The sequence below is a fragment of the Eublepharis macularius genome, chromosome 8 (assembly GCF_028583425.1).
Source record: "Eublepharis macularius isolate TG4126 chromosome 8, MPM_Emac_v1.0, whole genome shotgun sequence".
Classification (NCBI taxonomy): Eukaryota; Metazoa; Chordata; class Lepidosauria; order Squamata; family Eublepharidae; genus Eublepharis; species Eublepharis macularius.
In genome coordinates, this window is record NC_072797.1 from 76,624,449 (window position 1) to 76,637,245 (window position 12,797).

The window sequence follows — 12,797 nt, forward strand, 5'->3', positions numbered from 1 at the left end:
TGTGTACCACCATTTATTTTTTCTCCCTTTTTAGTAGGAAGGGAGAAGATTTGAATGCTATGGATAGGGCTGCAGAAAAACAGCCACCCTGTGCCTCCAAACAAATATCCCTTCTGAGTCTTCTTCACCCAGATCCAACCCACCTAATTTATGAAAACATGACTTAACCAGCTGTATGGGCACACAGAGGCTCCAGGACTGCTGCTCCCCATTTCTTGGAGCCATAGTTTTATGTCAGAATCCTCTAAATGGTGGTATACAATTCAGGCGGTTGTAAGGGGCATACTAATGGACTTAAATGGTAGAGCAAGGAAAAAGAAAGAGGAGAAAAGACAAGAGATTGAGGAGAAAATAAAGGCCAAAGAAGTACAGTTAAAAAAGAGACCAGGGAAAAAGAAAATACATCAGGAAATCAAAATTCTTCAAGAACAGTTAACAGCAATGAGTAACAAAGAATTGGAGTGGAACCTTAAAAGACTGAATCAAAAAGCTTTTGAGGGTGCTAATAAACCTGGGAAATATTTGGCATGGCAATTAAAGAAGAAAAGGGAAAAGAAAATAATAAATAAAATTTGTGAAGAAAACAAAACGTATTTGGAGCAGACTACCATTAGCAGAGCCTTTTATAAATTTTACGCTAAGCTGTATAATAAAAAAGAAGTAAACAAAGAATCAATAGCATCATATTTGGAGAAAACCAAACTTCCAGAGATCTCGGAAGCTTGGAGAAATAAGTTGAACAGTGAAGTAACTGATGAGGAAATAAATATGGCAATACAATCCGCAAATCTAGGAAAGGCGCCAGGGCCAGATGGACTTACGGCTAAATTTTATAAGACAATGGCCAATGAACTGGCACCATTCCTAAAAGAGGTGATGAACGGAGTTTTTAGGGATCAAAGAATTCCAGACACTTGGAGCGAAGCGAATATATCATTGATCCCAAAAGAGGGCCAAGATTTGACTAGCGTGAAAAATTATAGGCCTATATCACTACTCAATAATGACTATAAAATTTTTGCGAAGATATTGGCGGAGAGATTGAAGGGGTGGCTCTCGGAAGTCATAGAGGAGGAACAAGCAGGCTTTTTGCCAGACAGACAAATAAGAGACAACTTAAGGACAGTGATCAATGCTATTGAATACTACGACAAGCGTTGTGACAAAGAGGTTGGTTTCTTCTTTGTAGACGCTGAAAAAGCGTTTGACAATTTAAACTGGGATTTTATGTTTGCCACTATGGAAAAGCTACAACTGGGAGAAAGATTCGTCAGAGCAATCAAGGAAATCTATAGAGACCAGACTGCAGCAATTGTAGTGAATGATGAATTGACCAAAAAATTGACGATTAGTAAAGGAACAAGACAAGGTTGCCCGTTATCTCCATTGTTGTTCATTTTAGTATTGGAGATTCTGATGATACAAATTCGACAAGATGAGGAAATACGAGGAATAAAAATAAAGGACTACTCATATAAGGTCAGAGCATTTGCAGACGACATAATGTTAATTGTAGAAGACCCACTGGAGAACATGCCAAAAGTGATAGGCAAGATCAAGGAGTTTGGAGATTTGGCAGGTTTCTTCATTAACAAAAAGAAGTCAAAGATATTATGCAAAAACATGACTAAGCAGAAACAACAATTGTTAATGGAAACAACGGATTGTGAAGTAACTAGTAAGGTGAAATACTTGGGAGTTGAGCTGACTGCAAAAAATATAGATTTGTTCAAGAATAATTACGAAAAATTATGGACTCAGATAGAGAGAGACTTGATCAAATGGAATAGATTGAACCTGTCATGGTTGGGCAGGATTGCAGCAGTTAAGATGAATGTGTTACCAAGAGTAATGTTTTTGTTACAGACAATACCAATCATCAGAGACTCTAAACAATTTGAAAAATGGCAGAGGAAAATATCAGATTTTGTTTGGGCAGGCAAGAAGCCTCGAGTGAAAGTAAAAGTTTTACAAGATGCAAAGGAGAGAGGCGGAATGCAACTGCCCAATCTGAGACTTTACCATGATGCAATCTGCCTAGTTTGGTTAAAAGAGTGGATGACATTAAAGAATAAGAAACTATTAGCCCTAGAGGGATTTAAAAAAATTTTTGGATGGCACGCATACCTATGGCATGACAAAGTAAAGGTCAACTCGATGTTCCTGCATCATTTTGTAAGGAGAAGTCTATTTACAATCTGGAAGAAGTATAGAACTTACTTACAAGAAGGCACCCCCTTGTGGGTGGTTCCATATGAGGTGATAGATCCGAGAGCTGTGGATAATGAACAACAATGTTTAACGTATAAAGAAATAACTAAGATTGAAGTATCTAAACTTAGAATAAAGACGCAAGAGGAACTATCACCTAACTATGATTGGTTTCAGTATAGACAGATTAGAGACTTATACAACTCAGACTTTGCAAAAGGGGGCATACGAACAGAGAACTCGGAACTAGAGCAGACCCTTCTTAAAGAAGACAAGAAAAGAATATCCAAGGTATACCAAGTATTGCTGAAATGGTATACTGAGGATGAGATAGTTAAAACACAGATGGTGAAATGGGCTATAAATTTCAATAAAGAAATAACAATGGAGGCATGGGAATACTTGTGGAAAACTACAATGAAGACAACGACATGTATTAATATTAAAGAGAACATTTTCAAAATGATCTATCGTTGGTACATGACACCAAAGAAGATTGCGCTAGGGAATTTGAATACTTCTAATAAATGCTGGAAATGTAAGAAACATGAGGGCTCCCTCTATCATATGTGGTGGTCGTGTGAGGTAGCTAGGCAGTTCTGGGGGGAAATAATAAGAGAAATGAGTGAAATTTTACAGTTTCAAATAAATAAGAACCCAGAACTCCTGCTGCTAAACTTGGGAATGGAGGGAATTCCAGCCCATCATAGGACGTTGATTTTTTATATGACTGCAGCAGCTAGACTTTTGTATGCGCAGAAATGGAAAGTACAAGAAGTACCAACTATTGAAGATTGGATCTACAAATTGCTGTATATGGCTGAAATGGACAAGATGACAAGAAAACTGAGAGATCTGGACTCAGGGCAGTTCAACACAGACTGGGAGAAGCTGAAACAATACCTGGAGAAGAAATGGGAGGTGGGAGGAAAACTGTGGCAGTTTGAGAACTACTGAAATATAATAAAAGTATAAAAGAGAGGGGTGACTTTACCGGGGGAGGAAGAGAAATGTGAATTTATAAGCAGTTAGATTAATTGATTGAGATATATATAGATATGTATAGGTCAACTGATAGAGAATAATTAATGATAAGGTTTAAACATGAGGATTGACTAACTAACAATATTTTCTTTTTTTTTGACAAGATTTATATGCACCAAACTGAATGTATAGAAGAGTTAAATTGATTGAGTATCTGAGGAGTTATATAGAATTACCATAAAAAGTTGAAATGAGTAATATATAGAGAACAAATCAAATTGTTTGATTTAAATGTGGGAAATTTTTATGGTTTATGATATATAGGTTTATATAGAATTATTCAAAACTGGAAAATGGGATAAATTGTTTATCTAAAGACGTATAGTTTGGGTGTATAATAATTAAAGGAGTTAATGATGCACTGCTTAATATAATGGAGAATGTATATCTGTTTTAGACAGAGGAATTTAATAGAAGTAAGGGAAAAGGGACAGAGGGTGGGAAAGCTGTTGGAAGTCAACAAAAGGGGGGGAAAGGGAGGGGGTTAGAAACGAAAAATTAGGGGAAAATTGATTGTAATGTAAAAATAAAAATGTTCTAACCCAATAAAAAATTTTTCAAAAAAAAAAAAAAATAAATGGTGGTATACAATTCTAAGGGCCTTATGTCAAAGATTCTGCTTTTTTCCTTAGCAATGTGGGACACATCAGTATCATTGCTCCTCCTCTTCCTCAGCTGTTTTGAGGTAAAAACCCATGAACATGTTGAATGTGGTGTGCAATAACTCTTTCATTCTTCTTCAGAAGAAAGAAAGCCAAGAACTCTGGTCAGCTAACTGCTGTATTCTGAATCAAACTGTGGCCATAGCTGTTCAAAATCTTAGGCAGGGAGGAATTTTTACCTGCACTTTCTGTGGGTGATTCTTTGAGCTGGAAATGCTACGTGCTGAACTGGGATGTTCTTCTTCAGAGCATCTGTTTTACCACTGAGATTTGCTTTCTCTTCAAGGAAAAAATAATACAAATTTGCTGTGACTAAAAGCGTGATGTGGCTGTTCATACTAAGAGCTTCTGTAAGAGTACATTTCATTGACTTCCTCAGTTGTTTAGCCCCATCCTTCATCCACAACATCATAGCAATTTTAAAATAAACATTAGTGCTAGAAAATAAGTAAGTATGGATAATTCAAAAAATCAATATGCTGCTGGATAAAGAACATTTTTACTTATTTATTTGTTTAAAACATTTATTAGCTGCCTTTTTGGCTTGCAGGAACTCAAGACAGGTTACAAGACGAATAAAATATTAATAAAATGAATAAAAACAAAGTTTTAAAGCATCTTTAAGACTGCCAGTGAACCAAGAAACAAAGTTAATTAAAAGCAATCTTAAATAAAAACATCTACAGCTACCTTCTGGAGATGGGCAGTGAGGAGTCCAGGTGCATCTTCCTGGGGATGTTATTCCATAACAATGGGGCTACTACCCAAAAGACTATCTTTCATGTACCCACCAGACAAGATTCTCTTTAGCTGATGGGACAGTCAGCAGCGCCTTTCCCTAAGATCTTAATTTCCAGGCAGGAACTTACGGAAGAATTCAGCCCTTCAGATAGCTTGGTCACAAGCCATGTAAAGGACAAAACTAGCACCTTGAATTGTGTTCTGGACTGGATCAGTGGCCAGAGTAATTGCTGTAATATCAGGCTCACGTGCTCCTGATAGTCGGCCCCAACCGGCAGTCTAGCCACAGTATTCTGCACTTTCTGCAGCCTCTGAGCGCTCTTCAAAGGTTGCCCCAAGTCTGGCACATTGCAGTAGTCTAGTCTAGATGTAATTAAGGCATAGTTGACTATGACTAGATCGTACTGAACTAGGAACAAGCACAGCTGATATGCCAGCCGAAGCTGGGCAGAAGCACACCGAAACTCCACAACCACCTGGCTTTCTAAAGTGTCTGCTGTGTCGAGCAGCACTCCGAAGCTGCAGGCCTGGCTTTTCAAGGGAAGTAGAACCCCATCCAAGATGCGAGAGATCTCAAGTGCCTGGCCTACCTTTCTATTAGCCCAGAGAACTTCTGTCTTGTCAGGATTCAGTTTCAGCTTGTTCACCCTCATCCAGCACATTACTGACTCCAAGCACTGGTTTACAACATGAAGAGCATCCTTGGAAGTAGGTGGAAACGCAAGGTAGAGCTGGGTATCATCTGCATATTGGTGACACCACAGCCCAACTCTAGCTTCCTCAGATGCCTAGATGTAGTTATGCAGTAATATGAATAAGGTGTATTGCCCCAGGTTAGTCCTATGTCCCTCCAAATGCGCATAGATGAAGACCTCAGTTCAAGGGGCTACATAATAATCTCTGTGCGTTTTTCCCTTTCCCCACAGGTAGCTGCCCCACACAACCATCTTGAAAAGTAAGGAACTTTAGAGGCAGCCTCTGGCTGAATCACGATGCTGCGGGGGGGGGGGGCGGGGAATGTGTGATATGCCAATCTTATTCAGGATCCTCCAGATCACATCTTTAGCCCTTACTCAGTTTTGTTCTATGAAATGTCATATTTTCTGTATTATCACCCACTTTATTATTTTTTTAAATTAACCATTCCTTGTGTTCCTAGTTTGTACCACTTATTAAGACTTCAGAGATACAAACCAGTAGCTCAGTAATTGCTTTCTTGAATCTGCCTTTAATAATTACATTTAGTAAAGCTGTATTGAAAATTAGAAAGGCAGAGACTAATGGAAAACTAGATTTTTCACTGAATTAGAAAGCAAGACAATCCATATATTGACAACATTTCAAGTTGAAACAGATCAGGAAAACTGTTTTGGACTGTCTGTGCAAAGAGGCATACACAGCCCTGATGTGCAGTGGCATCTGCATTTTATACCGACAGAGAAACTGTAAGAGATTTCATGTAAAATAGCTGTTTTGAGAGGGATAATACAATTCCAATTTGAATGCAAGTCATTTGAAATTTTGGGTTCTGAGTTTTCCCTTTTTTATTTAGCAAAGCCAGAAACTAAAGTCTTGTGTTAATGGAGTGGAAACATCTTTAAATTAGAAAATAAAAGAATGTTTCAATTTAAAATGCAGAAAGTATCAATACTACAAACAGGTTATTTGAATAATTGGCTTATGGTGACATACAATTTGAGATTTAAAAAGCTATACTCATGTGTTTCTGACTAGCTATGCTTTGTAGTTGGCTTGGGATAATAGTGTCACTCCTAAAAAAGAGAATGTGATTAAATTCACTTCAAACAGAATCCAGAGTGTCTTTAGAAATGTATCTGTATTCAGCATTGCAAATTGCCAATTCATATTAACTGGCAGCTAAACAAGAAAATTCCTAAATACTTCATACTTTGCATCTCAACATTGTTGTTGTCCTTTTAAAGTTGAAGACTAATCACCTGACTGTGGTATAATATAACTTGTAGAGTATTTAACAGGATGGAATCAATATAAACTACCTTAGCTCAGCTCTTTTTCTCTAACCATAATACGATAGATAAGGGATCATAGGGTTGCCTGCTCCAGGTTGGGAAATTCCTGGAGATTTGTGGGTGGAGTCTAGGGAGGATGGAGTTGGGAGAAGGGAGGAATTCAGCAGGGTATAATGCCAGAGCCCACCTTCCAAAGCAGCCATTTCCTCCAGGGGAACTGGTTTCTATCACCTGGAGCTCAGTTGTAATTCTGGGATATCTCCAGCCACCACCTGGAGGTTGTCAAACCTATGTAATGCTAATTTTACAAAAAGATGACAACTTGTTGTTGTTGTTATGGCAGGACCACAAGCAGGGTTCTGCTTGCAGAACAGAAACTTCCCCTTTCTGCAGCTTCCTCCCCCTCCCGGAAAAGCCGGTCTTGAGAGTCAAAGGACTTTCAGGAATGTCATGATATGTGGCATGGGGAGGGGGCTAAAAATGGAGGGCAAACTCAGAATTTATGCCGCTCCTTGAGCAGAAAGACCTTGTGCTTTGCTTCAACATTCACTAGATAGTATACCAAAATTAAAATAAAACAAATTCCTTGCCTGTAGACTTGCAGTTTAAAGACAAGGGTAAGGAAAAAGTAAGGAGGGTTATTAATCATGATGTAATTCTAATTGGTCAGGATTATAATCCAGGAAGTTTCCAGATTGACATTAAATGTAATGTTTTAATCACCTTGCATAAACAGATAACTACTCTATTGTGACTTTTTTTAACATTCATGAGAGAATCAATCCAAACTGAAGAAACAGGACAGAAGGACCCAACCCATTCCTCCTTTGAGTGCTCTGTTGTCAGCTTTTCCTTCTGCACTCTTTTTTCCCCTTTTCTCCTTTGTTTTCCTTCTTCCTACTTTTTCCAATGGGGATGAGCAACTGTACAGATGTCAGCAGGGCCAGTGCCAGGTTTTCTGGAGACTGAGGTCAGATACCTGCACCTGGGGGCGGCTTCAGGGGTGTTGCTGCCCCACGTGCATGCATGCAAAGCACGCACACATGAACCCGGTCTTCGTGATGGCATCACTGTGCATGATATCATCACGCAGGGCATGCCGCTGCGAGCTGGCCGCCCCATTGGTGAGGCAGGCAGCTGGGATGGCATGTGGGTGGCCTCCCACCCTCCCGCTCAGTTGCCCCGCACTGCCCCGGCCGCCTGCTGCACCTGGCTGGCCTGCAGCTGTGTGTTTGCAGTGGCGGCGGTGGCAGCAGCAGCACGGGGCAACTGAGTGGGAGGGATGGGAGGCTGCCTACTCAGTTGCCCTGCGCTGCTGCCGCCAGCACACACTCCTGCCCAGGCACCTGTGGGCCAGGTGTGGCAGGGGGCGGGGGCGGCACACGGGAGTGGCTTCCCAGCCCTCCCATTCAGCCACCAGCGCTGCTGCTGCCGCCAGCCCCGCAGTGTGCACCCCCCTCCCCTGGTCAGCACTTGAGGCGGCTGCTGGCACCGCCTCAATGGATGTGCTGGCCCTGGATGTCAGGCTATTGCCCCTTTTAGCTAAGTACTACCCATAACTGACTTTCACCAATTCCAACAGTTGGTACCGACCGACCTCTGGGTGCTTTGAATAAACTGCACATGAGATTTTCTGTTGGAATTGGTGAAAGTCTGTTATGGGTGGATTTTCTGTTGGCTCCTGAGGAAGTTCTTGTGGGATGAAACAAGCTGAATAACATTGCCGGCAGCTTGTAGAGCCAGGCCGGGGATCCTTCGGGGTCCTATGTTCCATCTGCTTTTTTCCACCTGCAGAAGAAAACAAAGAGATTTGATGTTAATTATTGTGTGTGCTACGGTCTACTGAGGTCTACTGAGATTCACACTAGGCTCTAGATGCCTGCATATCCTTTGAATGTATGGCTACTTAGGACCCTCTGGCGTTTGGATTATTGTGATAGTTGGGAATAAACAAACACTTATTTGGAGACTTGTTCCAGCTCTGAGGAACCTTTGTCTGCCCCCCTTCCCCTTTCTCCCCCTGGCAGCCTCCCCCCTGTAGCCCAGTTGTATGGTGCCAGCTGAGCCCTGATCCAGTTTGAAGGATGGAGAACCTGCAAGATACTTCACTTTCCCCTGTATCCCCTTCCCCACACTATTTCCTCTTTCACTCTTCCTGGCAGCGTGCTCACTTTCTCCTATTTCCCCTACATCCTACTCCCTTAAAACCCACTAAACAACTTACCTTTTATCTGCCTCCCGTCTTCTATATTTATTAATTTACTTCACTTATATTATTTCTCCACAAAAGGGATCCAAAGCAGTTTACATCATTTTCTTCTCCACACAACAACCCTGAGAGGTAGGTTAGGCTTGACAGTATGTGACTGGATCAAAGTCACCAGTGAGCTTTGACCACAGAGTGGTGTTTCAAACCACATCCTCCTCTGAAACTCTAATCATTATATACTACACTGGCTTTTGAGGGGCAGGGGGCATAAGAGAGTCAGGCATAAGTGAGTCATTTAAGTTACGTGGTATCAAGTGGTTGCTTCTGGGTCTGGCCTCAATGATTCCTCTCTCAAAGGCCCAAAGAACCCTGGAAAAGAGCCCGTCCCCTCCCCATGCCTTTTACTGATGGATACAAACCTGGAATACTGGCTAAACTGTTACAGTTCCCTAGCAATGGCTACTGAGGCCATCTGCTTAAAGTTACTTTTTCATTTTTGGTTTGTTTTTTTTAAACCGCCAATGTCTGTTTGTTTGTTTTAGATTTCAGATTTTCTGTAAACCTGGGGCATTTTTCAGGTGTGTATAGGAAGATCTGTCTTTTCCTTTCATGGCTCCACTCTCCAGATTCAAGTTTCCTCAGATCAGGGCGACTTGGCTATTTGTATATAAAATAGTGAATGAATTACTGTTTATAATCTCTACTACAGTTCTTCAGCATACAGTGGTAAATGTGAGTCATTAACAGAACAACTAGGGAATTTTTTAACACGCCAAAGGAGGAGGTTATATTCACTCCTTTATCACATTTTTCACTTTAGAAGAGGAACAAAGGAGACAGGATTTGATTAGTGTGTTGAGAAGAGAAGGCAAGTCTCACTAAATGAAACTAAAAGAGGAAAGGAATAACAAAAATATTTTGGAGCTAGACAAAATCAGTTGAAAAAAATCAGATCTTATTTGAAGGTTTTTTTCCAAAATATTTGACTATTGCAATCCTAATGATGACCTTGAACAAAGTTTGAAACGTTTCTAATTCTGATAGCATCAGTGCTCAATGTGCAGTGATTTTCATACTTTTTACTTTTAGAGCACACTTCCAACTTTTCATTTCAACAGGAACTCCTGTTCATCTGCCATGAAACATTAGACATGAATGCATGTAAATGCAAATCGATTTTCCTGCATGTTCTGGGGCATACATACTGTTCATGCTGAGCATGAACCATACCTTTTGGACTGTCATTGTCAGTAGGCAATACTTACGTACGTATGTGAACAAACAGCATCCAGTGCTTTTTGGCATCAGTACATTGCACTGAAAGATCAACAGCAATGGGAAACTGGTTTTTCAAGGAAATGTGTTGCAGTTGCTGATAACTTACTGGTGCAGGAGATTTAGATTAGTGAAACCTCTGTTCAGATCTATACTTGGTCTTGGCCAAATAACTGTGCTTTTTATTCACTGTGTCCAAAAAACTATGAAATAACATGCAAAGAAGAAGTGCAGTTTTGTCCCTGGGGTTGGGGGGCACTTTTGTACTTTGATAAAAGGCTGATGGGAGATAATGTCCCCATTTCATTATTATTAATTACAATAAAATATATGAAAGTCAATCAGTTTATGATGTACTGTTCTGTTTTAAAAATTCACTTTAAATGAAGACAGCTGCTATGCAGATTGCTCCAAAAACTATGAAAGACTTTATTATGGCTTCCCAGAAAGAGTTCTTAAGACAAGGTTTTGATTTAATAGCCTCAGTTCTTCCAGATTTGTGATAGTTATGAGCTAAAATGTCGTCTTTTTGGCATAATGGTCAGATAAAGATAGGAGTTTCTACATTGAGATCAAACTGAAAACTATTAATCTTACTTTTTGTTTACATTAATTAAATTCTGGAGGACTTTTGAAATAGCTAATGAGTATCCTTGTTAAGTATTAGCTCCTTGTAAAGAAAAAATGTTATTGTTAAAAACTGAGCATGCATTATTGTGATAATTAAAACAGATAAAGATTATGTGTTTGTCAAATAGTGGTAGCTTCAGCTTGTTTTGTCTGTTGCACTTACCAATTACTATTAAAAGGCAATTATACAACTGTATGCTTTATTTATTATTATTAAAAGAGGATTAAATGGTGATAGTTCGTTGTGATAGAGACACTGTTCTCTAGTTCTTAGGAGGAAAATTCTGTCAAGTCATAGCTGACCTAAGGCAGTCTCTGATAAGGTTTTCATATGTAGAGACTAACAGAGGTGGTTTCCCATTGCCTATTTCTGCAATCCTCATCTTTGTCGTAGATCTCCCATCCAATTACTAACCAAGGCTGACCCTGCTTAGCTTCTGCAATCTGACAAGATTGGGCTTGCCTGAGCAATCCAGGTCAGGGCCTCTAGTTTTTCAATGATTGTAAAATCATAACTAGTTTTTTGATAAGAGTCTAGAGGATATTTACTGCCCACTACTTATGAAAAGTTATGGAAGCTTGTGCAGTTTTAGCCATACAGCAGATGCTGAAATAAAAGTTATTTCTTTACATAGCTCTGTCTTTTTTATTTTGGCTCTTTTGTCTTTGTTTGGTATTCTGATTTCCTTACATTGTTATTCTGTCAGCATGCCTGCAGTTCTTCAGTTAAATTAGTGTGAGACATGTCCATTCCCTAAGTATTTTGCAACAGCTAGGACACTTTCTTTTGTGCACAAATCTGTATGCCACTAGAATATATTTCTGTCTCGCTGTATGAAAATGACCCCCATCCCCCGTGTAATACATACTCAAGAATGCATGATGAAATGTACTAGTTAGAGACCAAAGAAGCATTTCCCCCACTAATAACTGTCTCAGGCAAAGCTTCGTATCACACAGAGATTCTCCTGAGGATTGTGGAACCTTCAGGAACAGTATGGGATGTATAAGGAGCAGCTGCACCAGGAGTAGAAATCACGCCAAAATCTCAGGTTTCCCTTTGTGTAATGAGAACATTTTTTTCACTCATACAAGGGTACTTTTATTGAAAGCTATGCTGCTTGCATATGTGTTAATTCTGATCATGCAAAATTTCTGCCAATCCCCTCCCTGCCACCGCCAGTACCAGTCCCCGACATTGTCCCCAAGGTTTCACAGATGTCTAGGATCATGATTGCAGGGAGCACAGCATACTGCAGTAAGAAGATGGGAAAGTTCTGTTCTGTGAGCACAGTTAGGGTTCAACCCAATGTGTCTACAGTGGTAGAGGTATAATCAACTGTCTTGCCCTGTTGGAAAGCAGTTGCCATAATTAATAAGTTATAGAACAATCTACATATATTTGGTCCTATGTAACCATGCATATAGATAAATGTTTTTCTCTCTTTTATTTATCAAATTATTTACACCTCATAATTTTGGTGTTCTTGCCTCCCAAGATAGCTCATAATAAAAATGCAAAACAATAGAAGTGAAGCTTATGTTGGCTTTGGTGCCTATCAATAACAAAACACAAACCATCACAACCTTAAAAACGCAACTAATAAAAAAACCCAGATAAATGGTTAAAACTTAAATCAAGCAGCATGTCATTAAAAATCCTTTGAAAATTTTAAAAATCAGTTGAAATACAGTCAGCAAATGAACAAAATGCCCAGAGAAAAGGCAAGTCTTAACCTGGCACCAGACAAATAGCAGCACATACACTAAAATTGGAACGATACAGAAAAGATTAGTATGGCCCCTGCGCAAGGATGACACGCAAATAAATGTGAGAAAAGTACTCAGCTGAGGTGATACAAGAAAGAAGGTCCTTTTAACCACCTACTTTCCTTTAAAGGGTGGGGCGAGGTCTGAAGTAACGTCTCCAAAGGTTACCTCAAATGCTAGGAAGGCCAATGTATTGAGCTGTTGATGCCACTTAAAGAAATATTTCTTTGTACGAGCCTTTATCCGTATTCGGTAGTTGTCTCT

General features: G+C 39.7%; 1 protein-coding gene and 1 non-coding gene across 2 annotated transcripts in view; both read left to right on the plus strand.

Moving 5' to 3' along the window:
* SNX24 (sorting nexin 24) overlaps positions 1 to 12,797 on the plus strand; it is a 106,698-nt gene that overhangs the window by 41,425 nt on the left and 52,476 nt on the right. The gene's annotated exons all lie outside the window — the stretch shown is intronic.
* On the plus strand, positions 12,504 to 12,609 carry LOC129335241 (U6 spliceosomal RNA). The gene has a single exon (XR_008597585.1). It is a non-coding gene; the product is annotated as a U6 spliceosomal RNA (small nuclear RNA).